The sequence below is a fragment of the Canis aureus genome, chromosome 9, assembly GCF_053574225.1.
Source record: "Canis aureus isolate CA01 chromosome 9, VMU_Caureus_v.1.0, whole genome shotgun sequence".
In the NCBI taxonomy this organism is placed as follows: domain Eukaryota; kingdom Metazoa; phylum Chordata; class Mammalia; order Carnivora; family Canidae; genus Canis; species Canis aureus.
The window spans coordinates 45,733,153-45,753,412 of NC_135619.1; the positions used below are offsets into that span (position 1 = coordinate 45,733,153).

General features: G+C 43.9%; 1 protein-coding gene across 8 annotated transcripts in view; it reads left to right on the top strand.

Moving 5' to 3' along the window:
- Window positions 1-20,260, top strand: part of RAD51B (RAD51 paralog B) — a 682,017-nt gene that overhangs the window by 603,943 nt on the left and 57,814 nt on the right. Inside the window, exon 11 of one of the 8 annotated variants that reach the window (XR_013386416.1) lies at window positions 11,639-11,836. The exons of the other annotated variants lie outside the window; for them this stretch is intronic. The gene's annotated coding sequence lies outside the window, so the exon portion shown is untranslated. The remainder of the gene's footprint in view (window positions 1-11,638; window positions 11,837-20,260) is intronic. 8 annotated transcript variants of the gene reach the window in all.

Consider the following 20,260-nt stretch of genomic DNA (forward strand, 5'->3'; position numbering starts at 1 on the left):
GTGGAGATGGAGTGAGGTACAGATCTTTGTCCTTCGTTGGACCTCTCGGCTCCTGTTCACTGGGGACCTTGACATAGAGTTCACATTCTATGCAAGCTAGTGTAGCACTCTGTTCATCTGTGATTCTATTCAAGGCCTGACATAGCTGCCTATTCCAGACCACTGTGACTGCAGCTGAGATGTGTCCTTCCTTGGCTGGAAGGCTCCATCTGGAGCCAATCCTAGCCCCAGAGGAAATGGGCTCCTGTGGGAAGAGACTGCTCCAAGGCAGCAACTTTCTGGGTGCCATGCACTTGTGGGCCAAGACTAGGCCCTGGGAGGATGTGGATTTTCCAGGCTTCCCTGACAGGCCTCACAATAACCCCAGCAACTACTTTGCCCCCAACAGCCCTGGAAGGGGGCCTGATTACATTTCTAGGCAATAGCTTTGGCATCAGAGGTTCTTCACTTGGGTTTCCTTGAGAGGGCTTTGCTTTTAGGGAATGGTGGGGTTCCTCTCCTCTGTCCTCCCCAAGAACCCCATGTATCCCTCCATCACTATGTGTGTCATGGAGTCATATCTGCCCCTTCCTTGTGTCTTCCCCTGCTAGCAAAGAGCCATTTTATGGGCACACTGGAGGGTCTGGGGTGGCCTGAGGTCCTGGCTGGATGAGGGTCCTCTAGGGCCTGCAATGAGTACCCCCAACACTCACTAGCCATTGGGCCTTGGAAAAAGGCACTTTTCAAGGGGTTTGCCCTTATTCTCATCCCCATCCACTGACACTCAGTGCTATATACCTTTACCTAAAAACTGGAGGTATATTTCTCTGAGCCTCTACTGGATTATTTGTAGACCTATATGTGAAAAAACTTCATAAAATGGCCAGTACAACACATATAAAGAGTTGTATTATGTTAAAATCCCCCAACTCCCTTCAGTACCATCATCTGATGAACAGAAGACTTTACTATGACTCAGAGGCCTGGCTCTTCCTAACTGTGCTGTTTCCCATGTGATTTTTGGTGAGTTGCTTTATCTCCATGACTCTGTTCCTTCATCTTTGAAGTGGAAGCATAGGGCTGTCAGGGAGAATACTTTAAACCCTTAACTGAGTGGCATGATTGTTGGCATCATTCCTTACCGTCGTTGGTTAAATGACACACAGACACTTTTCTGAAGAGTGATGTTTGGTAAATACTTTGTCTTTGTGGGCCATGGGGTCTCTGCCACACTATGAAAGCAGCCACAGATGATACATACACAGGTGGGCATGGCTGTGTTGCAACAAAATTTTTATTTATGAAATGAGGCTGTGGGCCTGATTTGACCCATGGGCCATGGTGTGCTGAGCCCTGTTCTACCTGGGGATAGGTGCTCAGGAAAAACTTGGGAAATTGATGTTAAAGATAGGTGAGTAGAGACCTCTGTGCTCCAGATCCTTGATTTTAATTCTGTTTACATGAGCCCAGGTCTGTGTTCCTACCACGGGGTCACCTCCACCTCACTCCCCTCCTCCAGCTTTGAGAGATCACAGGCTCATTCAAACCCACCCACTTAATAGAGAGCAGAGTTTCTGTGACTTCTAGGATCTGTCCCCTTCCCCCGCCCCCCCCAGGACCTTTCCCCTCCATCCCGTTTGTGGGACACACAATTTGTAATCTCCTTAAAACCAAAGAAGCCAGGTCTCTGATTCATGTAGATTAAAATCAGCTGCAACCTATTAATGGCCCAGAGCCCAAGACAGATTTTAGGAAACAAAAACACTGGACCAAATTAGACTGAACTGGCCTCTGTCTCCAGGGGAGGGAGGTGGGGTAAGAGGCTGGGGGGTGAGGGGAGTGGCCATGTGGTTTTAATTAATTTGGATTCTCTTCCTGAAGCTAATTCTCCCAACACAAAGCATGTGTAGCGTCATGGAAGCAGCCAGCCTTGGAGCTGGGCTCTCCCTGGTGAAAGCCCCAGGTCCTGTTGGGGGCTGGGGCTGGTTGTGTGTCTGTAATTAACAGGTTTCAAAGTGGTTATTTTGGAAAAGAGAATTTCAGTGGCGCGTTAAAATCCTTTCATCAACCATCAGCCGGCATCCCAAGGCCTCCAGCAAGGCCCGGACCACTTAGGGCTTCAGAGAGCTTGGAATTCCCAGGGTCTTATTTGAGAATGTGGAGGCTTTTGCCATGGGTTTTATTAGGTTGATGGTTGCCATGACTTTCATTATGTTGTTTGGTTACTGGGATCATAAAAATGTTTCTCTCTTCCTAGAGTACCTAAAAACATTAAAAAGAAAATAAGAAGAGCTCCAGCCTTTATGACCATTACATAACATGTGAGCTGTGACTCCCCCATGGGAAGGGGCTGGCTCTGCCTCTGGGCCTGGGTTGGGGAGGAATTGAGGGTGGGGTGGATCATGAGGCTGGAGGAGACAGAGCAACCAACCAGCACTCCTTTCTAATCTCACATCTGAGGAAACTGAGGCCTAGGGAGATACCCCAGCAGGAGCCCATCTCATCTCTTCTCAGACTCTCGACTGGGTGTTCTTTATCCTTCTGGTGCATGAAGGCAATGAACAGGGTAGGAAAGGTAGAGAAGGAGTCTGAATTCTATTGGACTGGTGTTTTAGCATATTTCTAGGAGTAGAGGAAAATGGCAAGCTCACATGTAGCTTAACATAACATGCTGCAGTGGACAGGGGAGCCATCCAAGCCAGTGCTTGGAATCCCAACAATGCTCATAGGGGGAGCTCTCCTCAGACACTGCGCTGAGGCCCTGAGAGGAAAGTCACGGGGGCCTATGTTGGCACCCAGAGCCCCGAGCTTCGGAAAGGAGGGAAATAGGTACTAAATCCTACAAGCCACAGAGATGATTTCTTACTGCTCTGAATATAAAACCTCTGAAATCTGGTCAAACTCCCAGAATCACCATATGGGGTAACAGGAACTTTTAATCTATTATCTGATAAATGGAACACCAGCCTGGCTTTACTTCCTATTTTGATGATGGCTACCTTCCAAAACCTTCTTTCATGAAGGACATGAAAAATATTTTGGGAGAGTTGCTATTAAATAACCCCTGGTGCTTAAAAACAATGGGCAGTCTCCAGAGCAGCAGGCCTTGCTTTCAGTGGGACACCAGCTAGATAGATCTAATCCACAATAAAGCTGTACCACAGTTTTTCAGAGGATTAGAGAATGTCAGAACTGGGAGGGAAATTCAAGTCCAGCTCATCCAGGCCAGTGTTACAGATAGGGAAACTGAGGCCTTAGGGCTGGAGTAGAGGGTCTAGCCCATGGTTCCCAGCCATCAGGTTTTGCCCAACTATCCATTCCTCACCAGACTACATTCCTTTTTGCCTTGACATTTTCATTCGTTTTGTTCAGTACTTACTGATTACCTCCTCTGTGTCAGACACTTCTAGACACTGCTAATTTCTTTTCTTTGAAGTTTTGAGAAGAAATAAAAAGAGATACAATTCTGTGGAATACATTAAAGAAAGAAAGGCAATTTTTCCCCCAAAATCCAGGTCTTAGGGAAACTTTGTGGGCCTGGACATTCTAGAGAAACACCTACTGTTTTGGATGTGCCTCTCAGAAGGCCTAATGATATCATTGTCACATAGGTATGGGACTTACCTAAGCTGCATCTGCTTACAATCCCTACCTCACTCCCAACAGCCACCTAGGTAGCCTGGCCCAAATGATTCTGGGACTGAAAATTGTCAAGGATTCTCTGGATCCAAGGTTGAATGAGTGCTGGTAGGAACCCAGGCCTGTTGAAGGCATGCAGATGTACGGGTCCCTCAATCTGTTTCCCATCATTCTCCTCCCACAGTTCACTTGTCAGTCCTTTGCTCTTGTTTACCTCTGTGTGAATAATTCCTCGATTATAAATAGAGAACTTGGCACTGAGTTTTGGATTATCTATGATCTTTAACTTTCCCAGGGCAAAAGAAATTAAACCAACAAATCTCTTTGTTTCTCATGGTTTGGTATCCAAGCCAAGAAAGCACTGATCTGTGTAGAGTGAGGCAAGCCAGAGCTCCCCACAACCCACCCCCCCACCTTGCACTCAGAGGAAGAAGTCATGCATGCATTCATTCATTCACTGATTCATTCAACAAATATTCAGTAAGCACCTATGTGCCAGACTCAATTCTAGACACCGGAGCATAGAGTGAAAAAAGACAATGTCCCTCCTCACCCTGTTTACATCTTAGTGGGGCTGATAGACAATGGGCAAACCAACCAAACAGCACCACCAACAAATATGCATATGCATATGTATATGTATACATGTATCAACTAGGGATAGATACTTTGAAAAAAATAAAGCAAGGTAGAGAGAGAGGAGTGAGGGATGCACTATTTATATATAGTGGAGTCAGGAAGACATTTCTGAAGAGGTGACATTTGGGCAGAGGTTGAATGAAGAGAGAGTAAGCCACATTCAGCCCTGAGAAAAAGAATTCCAGGCAAAAGGAACACTAAGTACAAAAGCCTGGGATAGCGACAAGTGTGATGTATTCAGAACAGCTAGGAGGTAAGGGATGGGAACAGAGTGAATGATAGGCACGATATGGGGTCAGAGAAGTGGGTAGGGACCAGCTCGGGGAAGGAAGACTTTGGGGTTTGTTGTGAGGTTCACGGGGGCGGTCTTTGGAGGCTTTGGAGCAAGGGGGTGATGCAGCAGAGATGCACGCTGGAGGGCTGGAGAGAAACTGATGACCCAGAATGATGGCCCAGCTCGGGGTAAACGTTTGCACCCAGACACATGGCAGATGGTAGCTGTACCTCTTGGGTGGTGCCTGAAGTAGAAACCTTTGAGGGCTATATGTTTCAGCAGGGTGGGGCTGGCCTGGGAGCTCACCACCTCTATACCAATTAGTCTTAAGCCCCAAAAAAGGAAATGCTGGTGTTTAAATAGCAGGGTTGGGACCTGTGAGTCATAGAACCCTCAATCAACTGGGCCACTCTTGGTAGGCTCTGGGAAATTGCTGGTGCAGAGTCTTGAGCTTCTTGTTTGACCACTTGTTGGGACCTCTGTGGGGGCCTCTAGATGCACTCAGAAAAATCAGACTCAAGTACAGACCTGGTCTTTAGGGGGTCTGGCTGTATTTTTGGCTGCCTGAATACTGTCTCATCAGTTTCCTTCCCAGGTTCTCTCATTTTGCAAAATGCAGGCTACCTCGCTGAGAAGCAGAGAGGAGAGAGGTGAGGGTTCTGGGTTCAGTCAGCCTGGGATGCAAACCTTGCCTTACCACTTAACAAACTTTTGAAAGTTTTTTAAAAAGCTCCCGAACCTCCTAGCACTGCATTGTCCAATGCGGTAGCCACCAGCCACGTGTGGCTATTTAATTTAAATCAATTAAAATGAAATTTAAAAAAATTCAGTTCCTCAGTTCCACTTGGTACACTTCAAGTACTCAATAACCACATGGGGCTGGTGACTCTCATGCTACTGGACAGTGCAGATATAGAACATTTCCAACATGGCAGGAAGTTCTATTGGACGGTTTCACTTCTTTAGAAAGGAAGTAACCCATGAGAAATGAAAAAGTTAACATGCACAAAGCACAAGGTACTTTGCCTGTCTCATCAAATGTACTTAGCATATGATAGTCATTGTGATTTATCATATGAATCTCTGTCCTGGTTCTGTTGCTGGCTAGCTGAGGGGCCACCCGGCTTCTCCAAGCCTCAGTTTTCTGGTCTGTAGAATGAGAATAAAAAGTAATGCTGAGTGAATTCCTCAGAGCATAACCCGATGCTTATTTTTCTCTCTTCGCCCTGGACCTATGAGAACATCCTGGCCAGCCTTCAGCTAACTTACCTAGACCTGAGCTTGGGATTTCCAGTCCTGGCATACTTAGCAGGAGCCATGATGAAATTGTGGCTCAGTAATAGATTCTGGAGATTTTAGCCAACTTAAAGGGCTTGAATGTCATTCGTGGTATAAAGTTCTAATGAAACAAGTGAACAGGTCTGATCAAGAAAAACAGTCATTTTAACTCAAGTCAGATATTTACTTAGCTCTGATGTTCTGAAAACTGTCATATCTTGGGTCACCCATCCCAGGCCCTGCTTCCTTGCTTAAATGTTGCTTCTGTGGATGCAGCTCTCAGGGAAGGTTCTCAAGCAGTCCTTCTGGTATCTTGGCCTCCAATCAGTCTTCCTTTTTCCACTTTGGGGTTTTGTTGTTGTTTAACATTTATTAACTGCAGGCATTTAGTAGGTGGAAGTTGGGATTTGCCTGGGGCTGGAAGGAAGTCATTTGCCAGGCCAGGGTAAGGTGTGGTTTAAGAATTGAAGCTAGAATCCCCTTCACCTGCTTAATTCATTTCAAGGGAGATTTGTTTTCAACTCCCAAATTACCTGCTAGGATTTCTTGACCTGAGATCCTATCTCCCATGGCTGTTCTTTCATTTCCGATAAGAAAGACAAAGACAAAAAAAAAAAAAAAAAAAAACAGACTGAGAAGCTCAAGAACAGTCTTGCACTCTTTTAAATAAAATTGCACACCGTGTGTGATTTTCTTTACTGTCTTCTACACAACAGGTAGTAAAAGGTCTGTACAAGGCATGGGAACCTCTGCTCCTCTGTCAAGCCTCCTCTGCAGGCTTGACACCCAGGGGAGTGAATGCAATGGGGGGTTTTACAGTCAACTCCAGGAATAGCGGAGATGAGGGCAGAGACCCCATTCTGTTTAGCTCACAGCTCTCTCCACTGTCTTTAGGCCCTTGGCTCAGAGCTGCTCTCTTCGCCTACCAATAGTCATGTGAACCTAAGTTCACATGCTGGTGACCCCTCCTCCTTCAAGGCATGGGCTCTTTGGGGAGCCTGATCTGCAAATGAAAAGAACTGAAGGGAGCCCCAAGCATTGCCAAGCAAAAGATCCAACAAACAAGGGTTATAGGGAGTGTTAAACTCATGAGGGATTCCCCGATAAATTGAAGTTCCGAAAAAACAAAGCTAGAAGGAACTGTCCCTCAGCTTGTGGAGCAAGAAGCTGCCTAAGTGCTGGTATAACTGTAAGCAACAAGACAAAAAAACAAGGAGGAGAAGGAGGAGAGGAGAGGCAAAGATCCTTTTAAGATGTGGATCAATTCCTTTAGGCTAGCAGCTCTCAAATGTTTTGGCCTTAAGGACTCCTCTGCACTCTAAATTTGCTGAAGACCCCCCAAAGCCTTTGTTTTTGTAGGTAGTATCTATTGATGAACCCTGGCATGTGTCCAGTGATCCACGTCTCCTAGCATTCATGGCCTGTGGATTCTCCTCCCACAGTGAGTCAGGTTTGGTCTAGGTGACTGGCAGAGAATGGCAGGAGAGGCTGTGTGGCTTCAGAGGCTAGATCATAAGAGGGACCCCAGGTTTCTGTCTGGTCTCTTCTGTCGTTCCCTCTGGAGAAAGCGGATTGCCATGTTTTGAGTACACTGGGAGAAACCTGCATGAAGGGGAACCGAGGCCCCCTCTCAACAGCCAGCAACAACTGGCCTGGGAGTGAGCCTCTTTGAAAGCAGATAGACCCTCCAGCCCCAGTCAAGCCTTTACACGACTGTAGTGTCATGAGAGGCCCCAAGCCAGAACTGTAGAGTCAAGCCACTTCTGAATTCCTAATCCACAGCAACCATGAGGATATGGGTAACTGTTGCTTTGCCGCTGGGTGTTGGAGTACTTTGCTATGCAGTAACAGATAATTAAATCATTTATCATGTTAAAAAAAGAAACCCCAGAAGAATACACTTAATATTTACTTGTTAATCTATCTAATATTCATTTATAGGAGTAGTCATATCTATTACTTCATTAAAGGTCATAAATTTTTTTATTTGCCAAGAAGTTAAAAATAACATAAGCTTATTGTAAAAATAATTGTGTTTTCCACAACAAAAGAGGACAAAACTTAGTGAGAAGAGTGACAGTGTTTTACATTTTTGCAAATCTCTTTAATGTCTTGCTTAATAGAAGACAGCTGGATTCTCATATCTACTTCTGCATTCAATCAGCTGTGATAATGTTGTTTTGATTGAAGTGTATGAAGGAAACCCAGCCTCACATAGATATGTAGCTGAAAAAGGGAGGGATATTTTAACAGTCTTTTCAGATAATTGTAGATACAAGTACCCCACTTTTCAAAAGTCTGTTTTACACCATTTTGCTTCTATGAAAGGCCTACATTAGTGCCTTTTTTCGTTAACCAAAAGAAATCAGAAGAGGATTTTTGCTTTTCTGAAAAAAAGGCCAAAAGTGAAGATACTGTTCATTCAGTGTTTGTGTTGCAGAGTCCTTATAGGTGCAGTGTGCACCCCAACCAGCGAGAGGGGCCCTGCCCGGCTCCTTCCCTGGGAACTACACTCAGCATCTTAGCATCCAGCCACCAGAGCTTTGAACTGCATCTTCGAGGTGCATTTGTTAGCAAGATGTGTCCTAAGGTATGAGAAAAGCCTAAGAGAAGTATTTTGGGGTCTGAGAACACTGAAAAGACTTTTCCCTAGAAACTGAAGGTGAAATTGCCCCTTTACACCTTTTCAGCTTACAGAAGATTTCATAGCCACACTCTACTTTTGGATGGTGGTGGTGGCCCATATTTCTCTTTGACACTACCAAAACTCAACAAATGGTAGGTCATTAAATGTTAGTTGCAATGTAGCATCTGAAATGATATCAATGAACTTTTCATGCTCCGTTACATTAAAATCCATTTGGTCTGTCTTGTGCTTTGTGTGGCTCTTTTGCCCACGCATGATTGTATAATGCTATGCATGGGTCATTTGGAAACTATTGCTCTACTAAGTTATGCAGATTTTCTGAGTTGGATGTGTCTCATAATAAAAACTGAAAATTCACATTTGCCAATGACAGCACTGGTCTCATCAGAAACTTCTTTAAGTATTGGGAAGGTGTAAAGCTCACTGCAGCAGATACAAATTCTCAAAAATTCTAATTTTTGCTCGAAAGCTTTGATTTTGGCAGCAAATATTGGCAGCTATCTTTCTTGAAGTGACAAGCCCTATTTGTTCATTTGGGAGAAAGTGTCTACCCAAGAACCAAGATTGAATAGCCATGGTTATTTGCTCCTTTTGAGCAAACACAGTGTTTCATGGAAGGGCTAGCTCATGATAACCTCCTCCTCTCGCGAATGCCTTTCCTCCAAATAACCTTTGTGCTACAGGATGCTTACTTTCCAGTTCGCCACACATAATAGTTAAAAGACATGTACTTTGGGCAAGATTTCACAAAATTAATAATTTTGACTACTTCATCTAAGACATTCTTAAGCCAAAAGTGGTTTCCTTTTCCTTTTTTTTTTTTTTTTTTTTTTTCTGTCCTGTGACATTTTGGCAGTGAAGAATAACATGACTGCCAGCACTGTGTCTGGTGCCAGCATTTTACCCAAATGTCAACACAGTGAAGAAGGCAAATGACAACTTGGTATTATAATAAAAATGACTTTGACCCTGCAGACACCCTCACAGGGTCTCACAGACCCCAGGGGTCCATCGATCTTATTTTGAGAACCATTGCTTTAGAGCAAAGGGTACCATTCTACTGCCTGCAGCATTCATAGATGAATGTACTACATGCTAAGAAATATATGTATCAGGTCTTTGTGTCACATTGTAATGGCCATCATTTGTTGCAGAAGCTAGAAAAATCTCATTAGACATCAGCTTATTCTTGTGGGTGCACTTGATATGAGACAAGTTCTTTATGGAAGTTAGTTTTCATACTTTCATTTCCCCACTTGTAAAAGATGTGCATACAGCAGTAGGTAGCTAGGCACTGAGAAATTTCTCAGACTATCTATGTCAAATGATTAGGGTAAACAAGGAGACGGACACCTGCCCCTCTTCCTTTGTAACCTTTTCTTCTCTGCTTTTCATCCCCTGAGCAGTGACAGCTCAGTGGACTGCGAAAGACATCCTGTTCAGGGGAGTAGGATCCTTCAAGCTCCAACCTTAAAGTGGGCACAGGTCTTACATCCATGAGGTAGGCAGCAGGCCCTAAAGGTTGCATGTGCTCAAAAGGTGATGGCATCCATGAGGATTTTATCAGTGTGGAAGAGCTAAAGGCACTGCCTCTCCTGGAGCCCTCAGCATTCCTGTGAAGCCGACCTAGACAACACAGGGAGAGGTGTGGGTCTTTTTCATTCTCATTCAGTTTTGCTTACACATTTTTCTTGCTGCAGAAATGCAGAGTAGGTTTGAACCCCGCACCTGACTGGGCTCAGCTCTTTGGTGAGTGATTGTGTAGCTGTTCTGTCTGTGATCACAGGCCCTGTCTGCAAGCGGGAAACAACAAACGGTTGTGTCCGGATCCCTGGGAACTGGAGACCTTTCCACATCTGTTGGCCTGGTCGGGGGTGGGAGGAAATCACCAGAACCTTCCAACACGGGGCCAGAACAGGGAGACAAAGGGGAAGCCTTAAGCCGCTGGCGACCCCGGGTCATCTGACCACCCCATGGTCCTCTCCCGTCCCCTTTCATCCCCTCAGGTCCCCAACACTCAGCCTTTTCATCATTCTCCAGGTCAGCAGTATCAGGTTTATGTGAGTTGACCAGAAAGCTTATCAAATGAAGGCAGAAGCAGGTGTTTGCAAAGCTCCTCCCTGTTGAAAGCTGGGTTGAACAAGGTTGACAGTGTGGCTGAGGCCAACATCCCACGCTAATTGCATTTTCTTTCCTGGAACTCTTTCTCTCTTTCCTCTCTTTCTGGTTTGGAGCCCCTAGAGGTCTCTGGGAACCAGTCACCAAAACAAACCCTTCAAAGAGCTAAGGACTGAGGGGAAAAAATACTCAGGGATGTGACATCATGGGCTGAACAGTGGCCCTTCTATGCCAAAGCCCAGGAAACACCATTTGGAGGCAACCAAAGGCTTCTACCCAGTGGTATGCTGGAACCAGTTCCTATGAGCTCGTGAGGATTGATTGCACGCTTGTTTTCCCAACTTCAAAATCATGATGTCATGTTGGTAGCTTGAACTGACCACGGTGAGAATATTTAAATCACAGAAATCGGCAAGCTACAAACCAGGCTTTCTCCACTCCAAAACTGGTTGTTAAACATTTACCAGCATGCTGCTGCCTCTACTATAGAGTTTGTTGTTCAAAGTATGTTTCCCAGATTAATTATATCTGAATTTCCTAGAGAAAAGAGAAGATGAGAGTGGAAGTGTTATTGTTTAAAATGTAGATTTCTTGGCCAACCTGAACTAACTGGATTAAATTCTTTGGAGGGAGAGCCTGAGGAAATGCATTTTTAGCACGTTGTGAAGGTTATTAATAAATTCAGTAAAGTTTAAGACTTCAGGCTTAAGGAGTGGGAGAGAAGAGTGGGTGTACATCTGGCTCTTGGCATCTGGAAGCAACAGCTGGCTTTAGTCCCAGTTGGCCTGAGAATGGACAGCTGTTTTCCCTCGAGATATAAACTTCATGACAGGAAAAGGAGGTGGGAACTCTGGGGTTCTAGCCCCCACAATAGACAACTGGTTCTGCCTTGGATCTTAGGATGTCTCTACTTTCTAACCCTGAGACTTGGACCCAAAGTGACATGGGCCAATGCCCAGACATATGCACCATCATTTGTATTGTTGAGAGGGTTGATGGAGCCCAGGGAGGGCCCATGGTCAGTTTTTAATGTTAGATTACTCAAGACAGCATTTTTCTTTCAGATTTGTACAGGCATTAGCAGGAGCTTTCACAATCAAATATGATTTGTGAAGTAAGGACCCTGTTTACTTTAGCCTGCTGAGCCTGGAAGAGAAGCTCCTTTATGGCAGAAAAAAAGAGAAGAAAAGATAAATCTTTCCTCAGCTGTGAAACAAAGTTCAAAGAAGACCAAACCCTACTTTTGTTTTGCATCTACCTGAGTGAGTGGTTCCCATTAATTTTTCCTGAAAAATCTCATCATAGTCGTGGGAGGTAGGTATTGATGAGAAAACAAAGACCAGGCCAGGTAATATGAAAAGGGAGCTGGTAGGTGGCAGAGCTGGAGTTTGGAGCCCAATTCTTAGGAACAAAAACAAAAACAAAAACAAAAAAACTAATGTGCCTTCCTCCCAAACACAATGCAGTATTTTCTCTACATGTGGTTGGAGCCCAGAGAAGTCCTTAATAGGCAACTGGGGAAGGTGACATTGGACATCTGAGCTCAAAGTATTGTGAATTCCTAAACTATCAGAGCTCCTTATATACTGATGCAAATTCACAAAAGCCACATGTAAAACTCTCAAGATTCTAAGCTATTGAATTACAAACTATTAGATTATTGACTATTAGATTATCCACTAGAATGGATAATTGAGAGCGGGCCATGTTTATGAATATAATTTAGGCATTCCCCATATCAGACATTGCAGCAGCTCATCAGATTCATGATCAAGTCCTATATGTTTGTGCTAACTGTTCAGGGCTTTTATTAAACATGAAACTTCATCATATGGGAAGGGGGAGTGGCCAAATGGCCCACTTTGGGAAAACAAGATGTCATCTCAGTATTTGTTGCCAGATTTTACAGGCTTTTTTGTACCTAGAAGCTCTCTTCCTCATCTGGGGACCCATGTCCACTTTGAAATCATTCATTCATTCACCCAATGTATAATTAAGATTTAGTCTATGTCCAGCACTGGGCTAGGTGTAGGGAAGAACAAGAGGCAGATAGATCTCCTCTTGTCTTCGTGAAGCTTATGGTCTACTGGGAGACAGGTATTATACAAATAAATATAAAAATAAATATGTGATTATACATTGTCTTGAGTGGTATGAAAGACAATGGTACAAAGAGGAAGGTCAACAGTTTTGAAAGATCATCTGCAATGAGAACATTTATATGGAGACCTTATCAATAGGTTTTTGTTGTTGTTGTTGTTGTTGTTGTTGTTGTTGTTGTTTTCAGTGGCAGAAGGGGTTGTTGAGAGTTTGGAACACTTGAAAGGGAGAGGTCAAGTAGGCACCTAAATATCCAAATCAAGAGGGAAGTTGTTTTGGGAGTGAACAACACAGAGGCAGACTCAAGTCCTCCTGAGATAATTTAGGGGTGATGTGAGAATGGAGAAGCAAGGTCTGAGCCCCATGACCTCTCTCTGGCAGAGGAGAAGGAACTCCCAGAGAGGAGACGGTCCTGGAAACTGTTGGAAGAGGCTATTTTAGGAGTGTCCCTATGAGAGTACAAAAATCAGAAAAGCTATTCAGGGACCCCAGCACACATCCAACCCCCACCTCCTCTTTTCCTCTGAGCCAGGCAAGCAGTCTGTGGGCCAGTGAGTGAATTGAATTGGAGCTCTCAGAATCTGGACTGGCCTTGTCCCAGGCAGAGCTTCATGACATTAAATTATTATCTCTTCCTTCCTCGGTCCCAAGTTCCTTAACCCCCAAGCTGCTGAGTATGTAGGTATTAGAAAGAAAGCAAGTAAACCACTTTACACTGATGTGTGAATGCTGTTTAACCAGCTAGTTCTTGTTGAGATATATTGTTGAAAAAAGGCGGAACTAAATCTCTAATCTGTGGAATTTCAGGCCACCTAATACGTGTAAGGCAATAAATGCCCTTGGGAGGGAAGACACTTTGAGGTGGGGGCTGTCACATTGCTTCCCCTTCCCACTCCTTCTATGATTCCTGCAGCAGCTTTTCTTCCACTATTTCTGAATCTCTAGAGTCTTGAAAACCTCCACCATTACAAAGTGGTCCCTTTGGCCCTCATAGCCATGCCCCTGACAATTATGTTCATAATAATAGCTATTATTGGGTACTCGCTATGTGCACATACTAGACCAAGCATTTGACACAGGTTGACCTCATTTAGATGTCAGAACAACCCTATGAGGCTGGGCCAGTCACTACTCTCATTCTGTAGGTGAGGCCATGGAGGATTAGTAATGTGAATTAGCTGAGATTGCAATAGCGTCTTGCTCCCCAGTCCACACTCAGGGTGGTGTGGGTGGGATAGAAGCCAGAGACTGCCCATGTTTGTGTTTGCTGTCCTCAGAATCCACATGTGCATCCCTGATCTGGTTCTCTGAGGTGGCTCTTAGTATGCTTGACTCTGTTTCCCCTATTCTGAGTTTTCACAAGTGAACAGCCCAGGCCAAGACCACGGGTGCTAATTACAAGCAAGATGGGAGTTATATGGGGTGTCAGCTCCTGTCTCTTGAAAGAGAGGACCAAAAAAATGCCTCCTCATTCTAGAAAGATGAGGTTGGGGACACAATCTTTTCAGGCCAAATCTCTTGGGCAGAGTTTAAAGTAACCACAGAAGTATATGGATGCTTCCCTCACTGTTTCTGAGATGTCCAAATTTTTCTTTTTCTAGAACAGAACCTTTAGAAGGTTCCATAATCCTCCCTCTCCTGGCTCAGAGGCCCAGCTACACTTTATAAAACAACCCAGAGCCATCTGATTTGAAGCATGTACTGGCTCGTGTGTGCAAGACAGTAATTACCTCCAATTCCAGTTAGGAAAGCTGAAACCTGCCTTTTTCATGCCTCAAACAATTATGGAAACGCCTTTTGAAGCTCTGGATAGAATAGAAAAGCAAAACAAACCAGAACCAATTAGAGCCTGGGATTTGAGCATGGCTTAGTTTTGTGCAGTGGGACTCAGGAGGAACTGTGGGAGAGGGTCAGGGGTCACTCCAAACCTCCAGCTGCCGACCAATTTTGCCTGTGCCAAAAGAACCATTATTTTGTATTTAAAATCAAGGCCTCTCTCCTGGTCCAGGAACAGCCTCTGCATCAGCTGTGAAGAAGACTCCCTGATTAGATAAGGCCTGGAATGCATTTGATGTTGAGCAAAACAGTTCTCTGACAGCTTTCCTTATGTGCCATTAGAATATTTTTCCCTCAGCTGAAACTTGGTGAGATAAACTGAATCCCTGGGGACTCTTGTTTTGGGGTGCATATTTGAGGAATTTATGTGGCCTGTGTGCTATTTGGAATTAAGGTTCTCCAGTCTTGAAACTCCTCTGGGCTTAGTAGCAGAATCTGGCCATTTGGAGTCAGTCTGGGTAACCACTGCTATGAGAATGGAAAGCGGAATACTGGGCAAGAGGTCAGAGGTCAGAAAGCAGCCCTGGGGTGGGGTGGAAGCCTTAGGGCTCATGCTTCTTTATAGAACCCAAGGGTAGTTTTGTGACATTCAGCACTATGCCCCAAAGTATAGAGATGTAAGTGGAGCTGGGATATGGAGGTTTGCTGGAACAATAGAATTGTCTTAGCCAAGAGCTCTTCATGACAATAATTGTCCAGGTGGCCTTTTGAATTAATAGGACTGGGCTGACTGTTAGGGAGACATGACACTCTCCTAAGAGGCTCCCTTTTGAGTTTAGATTAGGGTAAAATGCGGCACCAAAGGGCCCCAAGAGAACCCAGTCTGCTAGATTCGTGCCTATACCCCAAGCTGAGAAGAAAAGCTTTCTCTTGGCATAAGTACTCAGCCCTCTATCTGCCCGTCTCCACTGCCTTGACAATGGATCCTGATATCTTACCTTAACTATTAGCAATAGCCTTTATGGGAATAGTATGCCTATAGAGCAAAGCAAAAAAAGGCACTTTGATTAGGAATGTGTCTTCTACCCTCAAGGTGGAATGAATATCAATGTCTGGAGACATTACAAAATGGCTGGTTCTGGTGACTCTAAGAGATAGGGTTCATGTATTATTAGGCCTTTTAACAATTATAAGAGCCAAGATGTATTACAGCTTTACCAAGTACTATGCACTGTTCTAAAGGCTTTGCATGGTTCACTCATTTACTCCTGACTCCAGCCCTATAGGGTAGGTACTATTATTATCCTCATGTTGCATATGAGGAAAGTGAGAGAGAGAGGTCACATGACCTACCCAGGAACACACACAGAATCAGCATAATGGACCAACAGAGAAAGCTCCTGTCATGATCCCAGAGTGGCTTAGAAGCACTGAAAAGTTTGAAACATATATAACAAGATGCTTAAAATGTAAAAAATCCAACCTTTTTAGGCTGGACAGACTAAAAGTGTGTGGATATAGATAGTGTATGGATACTCTGAGTGGGTAACACACTGGAGTGTTGGAATTAGGAATACTCCTGAAGGAGGTGTTTCAAGACCAAGAAATATAAGCAAATTACAAGGACTACACTTAACTTCCCTAGTAGAGAGATAGACTAAGGATGCCCACAGGCTCAAGCTGGCTTTACATAAAATGTGCCTAACAGATCTAGAACACATGATTTTAAAATATTCTGGAGACATACTCTTGAGATTTTAGGGATGAGTTAACTGTGGGAGAGTGCTCACATTCTCCTGTCAATTGTCCCTTGAAGAAAGCTTCCTAGTTGCCTGTGTCATTGATTTGACCACATGGGATGGGTTCTTTATCTAGGTTCTGATGCAGAGCAGAGGTTTTGAAACTTGAGATTTTTAGTGTTTGGGTCTTCTCAAGAAAGCAGGTGCATCTGCAGCTTTTTGAACACCATATATGGATTTCCCAACCTTTTCTCTGGAGCAGGTCCCCAGTGATTCTTCTCTAGCATGCAGCAGAGACTGCCAGCTGCTGGGCAGGCTCTCAACTGGGCTACAAATATCCATGATAGGGATGTTCAGCTTTTCCATTTGGGGCCTGTGATCAACAGAATAATGGCCTTCCAAAGATGCCCATGTTCTAATCTCTGGAACCTGTGAATATGTTATATTTTATGAAAAGGGAGCATTACGGTAATACATGGATTTAAGGTTGCTAATCCGTTGACTTTAAAATAGGAATATTATTCTGGATTGCACAAGTAGGCCCAATGTAATCACAGGGTCTTTAGACATGGAAGAGGAAGACAGAAGAGTCAGTGCCAGACTGATGCAATGTGACCCATTGCTGGCTTTGAAGATGGAAGGGGGCCATGAGCCAAGAAATGTGAGCAGTGACCAGAAGCTGAAAAACTAAGAAAATGTACTTTTCCCCCCTAGAGTCTCTAGAAAGGAAGACAACCCTTTCAACACCTTGATTTTAGCAATGTGAGACCTGTGTCAGACTTTTGACCTCCCAAACTACAAAACGATATACTCGTATTGCTTTAAGCCACTGTATTTGGGGTAATTTGTTACACCAGCAATAGAAAACTAACCCAGAGTCTGGTAGACAGCTGCAATGTAAAAGACAACAACATCCCCAGGTCCCAAGATCTGGGGATTGAAAATCACAATAGTCACCTCAGCATTTTCCTGATGACCATCTGAAAACTCTCACTGCCCTCCTGGCTAAGCACCATCTGTCTATATGTGCACATTCCAGCCATCAGAGTTCTCCCTGGATGGGGCCTGTATTCAGCTAGGGATGTTCCACTTCTGGGCACTGTTGCCAGGGCCTCCCCCCAGTGTGGTCCAGACATCCTACAGCCTTATGGTGAGCTGCTCTTTCACACCAACCAAAAAGGCTAAATATTTCAGGCCAGTTCAATGTTTGGGGGATTTCTTTCCTTTTCCAGACAGCCAGACACAATTCTGTGATCTCTGAATATGGAATTAGCATGACAGAGCCATGTGCAGGGGCACAATCTGAGATGCCCTTGGGTTTAAGAAGCTATTGGAAAATTTGGAAAATTTGTGATTTTTTTACAGTCTGCCATTCCTCCCACATGAATGTCCAAGCCAAACTCTTGAGCTGAGTTAAGAAGCTAGAGTTGCTGGGGTTCAGGTTCGGCCACTTACTAGCTGTGTGACACCAGGCAAGTTATTTAAATTCCTGGTGTTTCAGTTTTCTTATCTGTAAACTGGGGGAAATACACAAGTTGATATACATAAAGGACTTAGAACCACTTGGCATATGTTCAGGGCTAGGTAAATGTTAGTTGTGGTTAGTATTGCTATTGTTGTTCTGGTGTTATTATAATTAACTTGGTCCAAAATCTCAGAGGCAAGTCACTTTGCACATCAGGAAAACTAGCTTCTTCCTGGTTTGTCATATATTATGCTTCAACTGACAGAAACTACCACCACGTGGTGTTGAAAGCTCAGGTGTGCAATATCCTCTTTTAAAGCTTTTTTCCCCTCCAGACATCTCCTTCGGGAAGCAGGCCCTGCTGTGCCAAGGTCAGAGGAGTGATTGTAGGGAAACACCAACCTCTGTGCTTAGCGCAGTGCAAGTGTAGTGGAGAGAGGGCATTGTAGTTGCTGACTCACACCCACTGGCAGCCCAGCCTGCACCCAGACCATTCAGAGTTCTGTTCTCAACTCAGCTCACTGTGTGGCCAACCAGGAGCCCTGACATTTAGGCCTCTTAGTATTTCGAGACTTAGCTCATAGGTCCCCAGAAGTGGTGACAGAGAGGGGAGAAGATTGGCCAGTTTTCAGGTAGGAGGCACCCTGAGAGCCCAAGACACTGCTTGTGTTGGCTGGAGGCCACTCACAATAGGCTGCCTTTCTGGGTGTGGCAACCAGCCTACCCTGGCAACCACGTGGCCTGGTCTGTGCTGAGGGAGCAGGCTCTTACTGGCTACATGGGGGCTTCTGCAGGACACTTTAATCTGTGATTCACTCATGAAAGAAGTTTCTGAGCAGATAGAGGGGCTCAGGAGAGAATAAAGTCACATCTGCACAAAGCTTCAATTACAAACCATAGTAATAACAATGACAAAAATTCTCCATGCTCTTCAGTATCCTCGGGACTGAAAACAGAACTGAGATGCTCAGCTTTCTCTTAACTTTGTTTCTATAGGAAGTTTGAATTATAAAATTTTATCAAAGCCAAAAGCATCCCAACAGCTGGCTGGCCTAACTTGGGAACCTAAGCAATTTAGCTTCTTGACTTCAGCATGTAGGGGAAGGAACAGGAGGAAAGAGGAGAGAATAGGGAAAGAATGAGCTCCTTCTGCTTTTTGTGTTGGCCATTTGGGGCCCATGAATCAGGCAAGATGATGTCAGACCCAGGCACCCCCACTCCCAGGAGTCCCAGGTGAGCAGCAGGTGCCAGGAATAGGCCTGTGTCTCAGGGAAGCAGCACCCGGTAAAAGAAGGAGACGAAGCAGCACAGGCAGATATACCAGCATCTGTGTTTTTGCTCTCCTTTTATTGTGTGATGTAGTCAAGTTACATAACCTCTCTGCAAATCGGAAAAATTGCCTTGTACCTGTTGATATTAGAAAGACTGGAAATACAGGGCCTGGAGCACATTAGACATTCAATAGGCAAGCAGCAGCTATTTTCATTAGTTAAATGTAACAACCACGTGGGCCAAAGACCACCTAATTTAGAGAGTCCTCTAACTAGAAGAAAACTGCAAGAAGTCAGTTAATATAAGTACACATAGAAAAAAGTTTGGAAGGAAATTCACTAAAGTTTTAATAATGATTGTTTCTAAGTGATGGGATTATGAACTTTTGTTCCTTTATATTCTTTTGTATTTTTCAAATCTTTGATAATAGATATGTATTTTTTTATTATCTGAAATTTTTTAAAAGGTTGTTTAAAAAGTCACCAATCTCAGTTTCCTGGCTCTAGTCAGATTTGAACTAAGCCATACAAAGCTAAAGTCATCCAATATGTTGCTAAAGCCATGGGGATAGACTCTACCATCCCCAGTAAAGAATACCTTCTTCTCCACATCATGCAGCCCCAATGGAGCTTAACCCCCAAATGGCTTCTACCCCACCATAACCTTGCTAAACTACTTAAGAGAAAAACTTTAGCCACTGAGAATTATGTCACCCATCACATTTCCTCTTTTTTGCCTTTAGCTGCCAAGAAGCCTTGAACAAATTTAATGCTCAATTACAGTAATGGTTAGCTCAGGTTTTTGGCATAATTATTTTCTCTTCCTCCTCTATGGTTTAAATTTCTCTTTCTCTTATTCATCCAACTTATTGTACACATTTCTTTTCTTGTAAACTATCTTAAGAATACTTTGAAAGTTGGATATAAATCATAAAGTACAAAAAATAAATGAAATTTTACCTATTCGCTTGTAAAAACTCATGATTAGCCCGTTAAAATTCATATTTTTAAACATCTTGACCCGTAAGTTCCAGGAAGGAGGGATGAAGAGAATGAAGGAGAAAGTCTGAGTCAAGATCCCGTATTTAGTGAGAAAAAAAATTCTGACTGCAAATATGGATTTACTTGGAACATAATATTTACCTCTTAAAATGATTGTTTAATAATTCTAATACATGCTGTGAGCACCTACTGGGTGCCAGACACTGTTTTAAACTTTATCTCATCAATCTTGTGGCAAAGGTTTTATCATTTATAATTGACCAATGGGAAAACTGAGGCTCAAACAAGTTAGATAAATATCCCCCAACATCCCAGCTAGTAAGTGATAAGTCT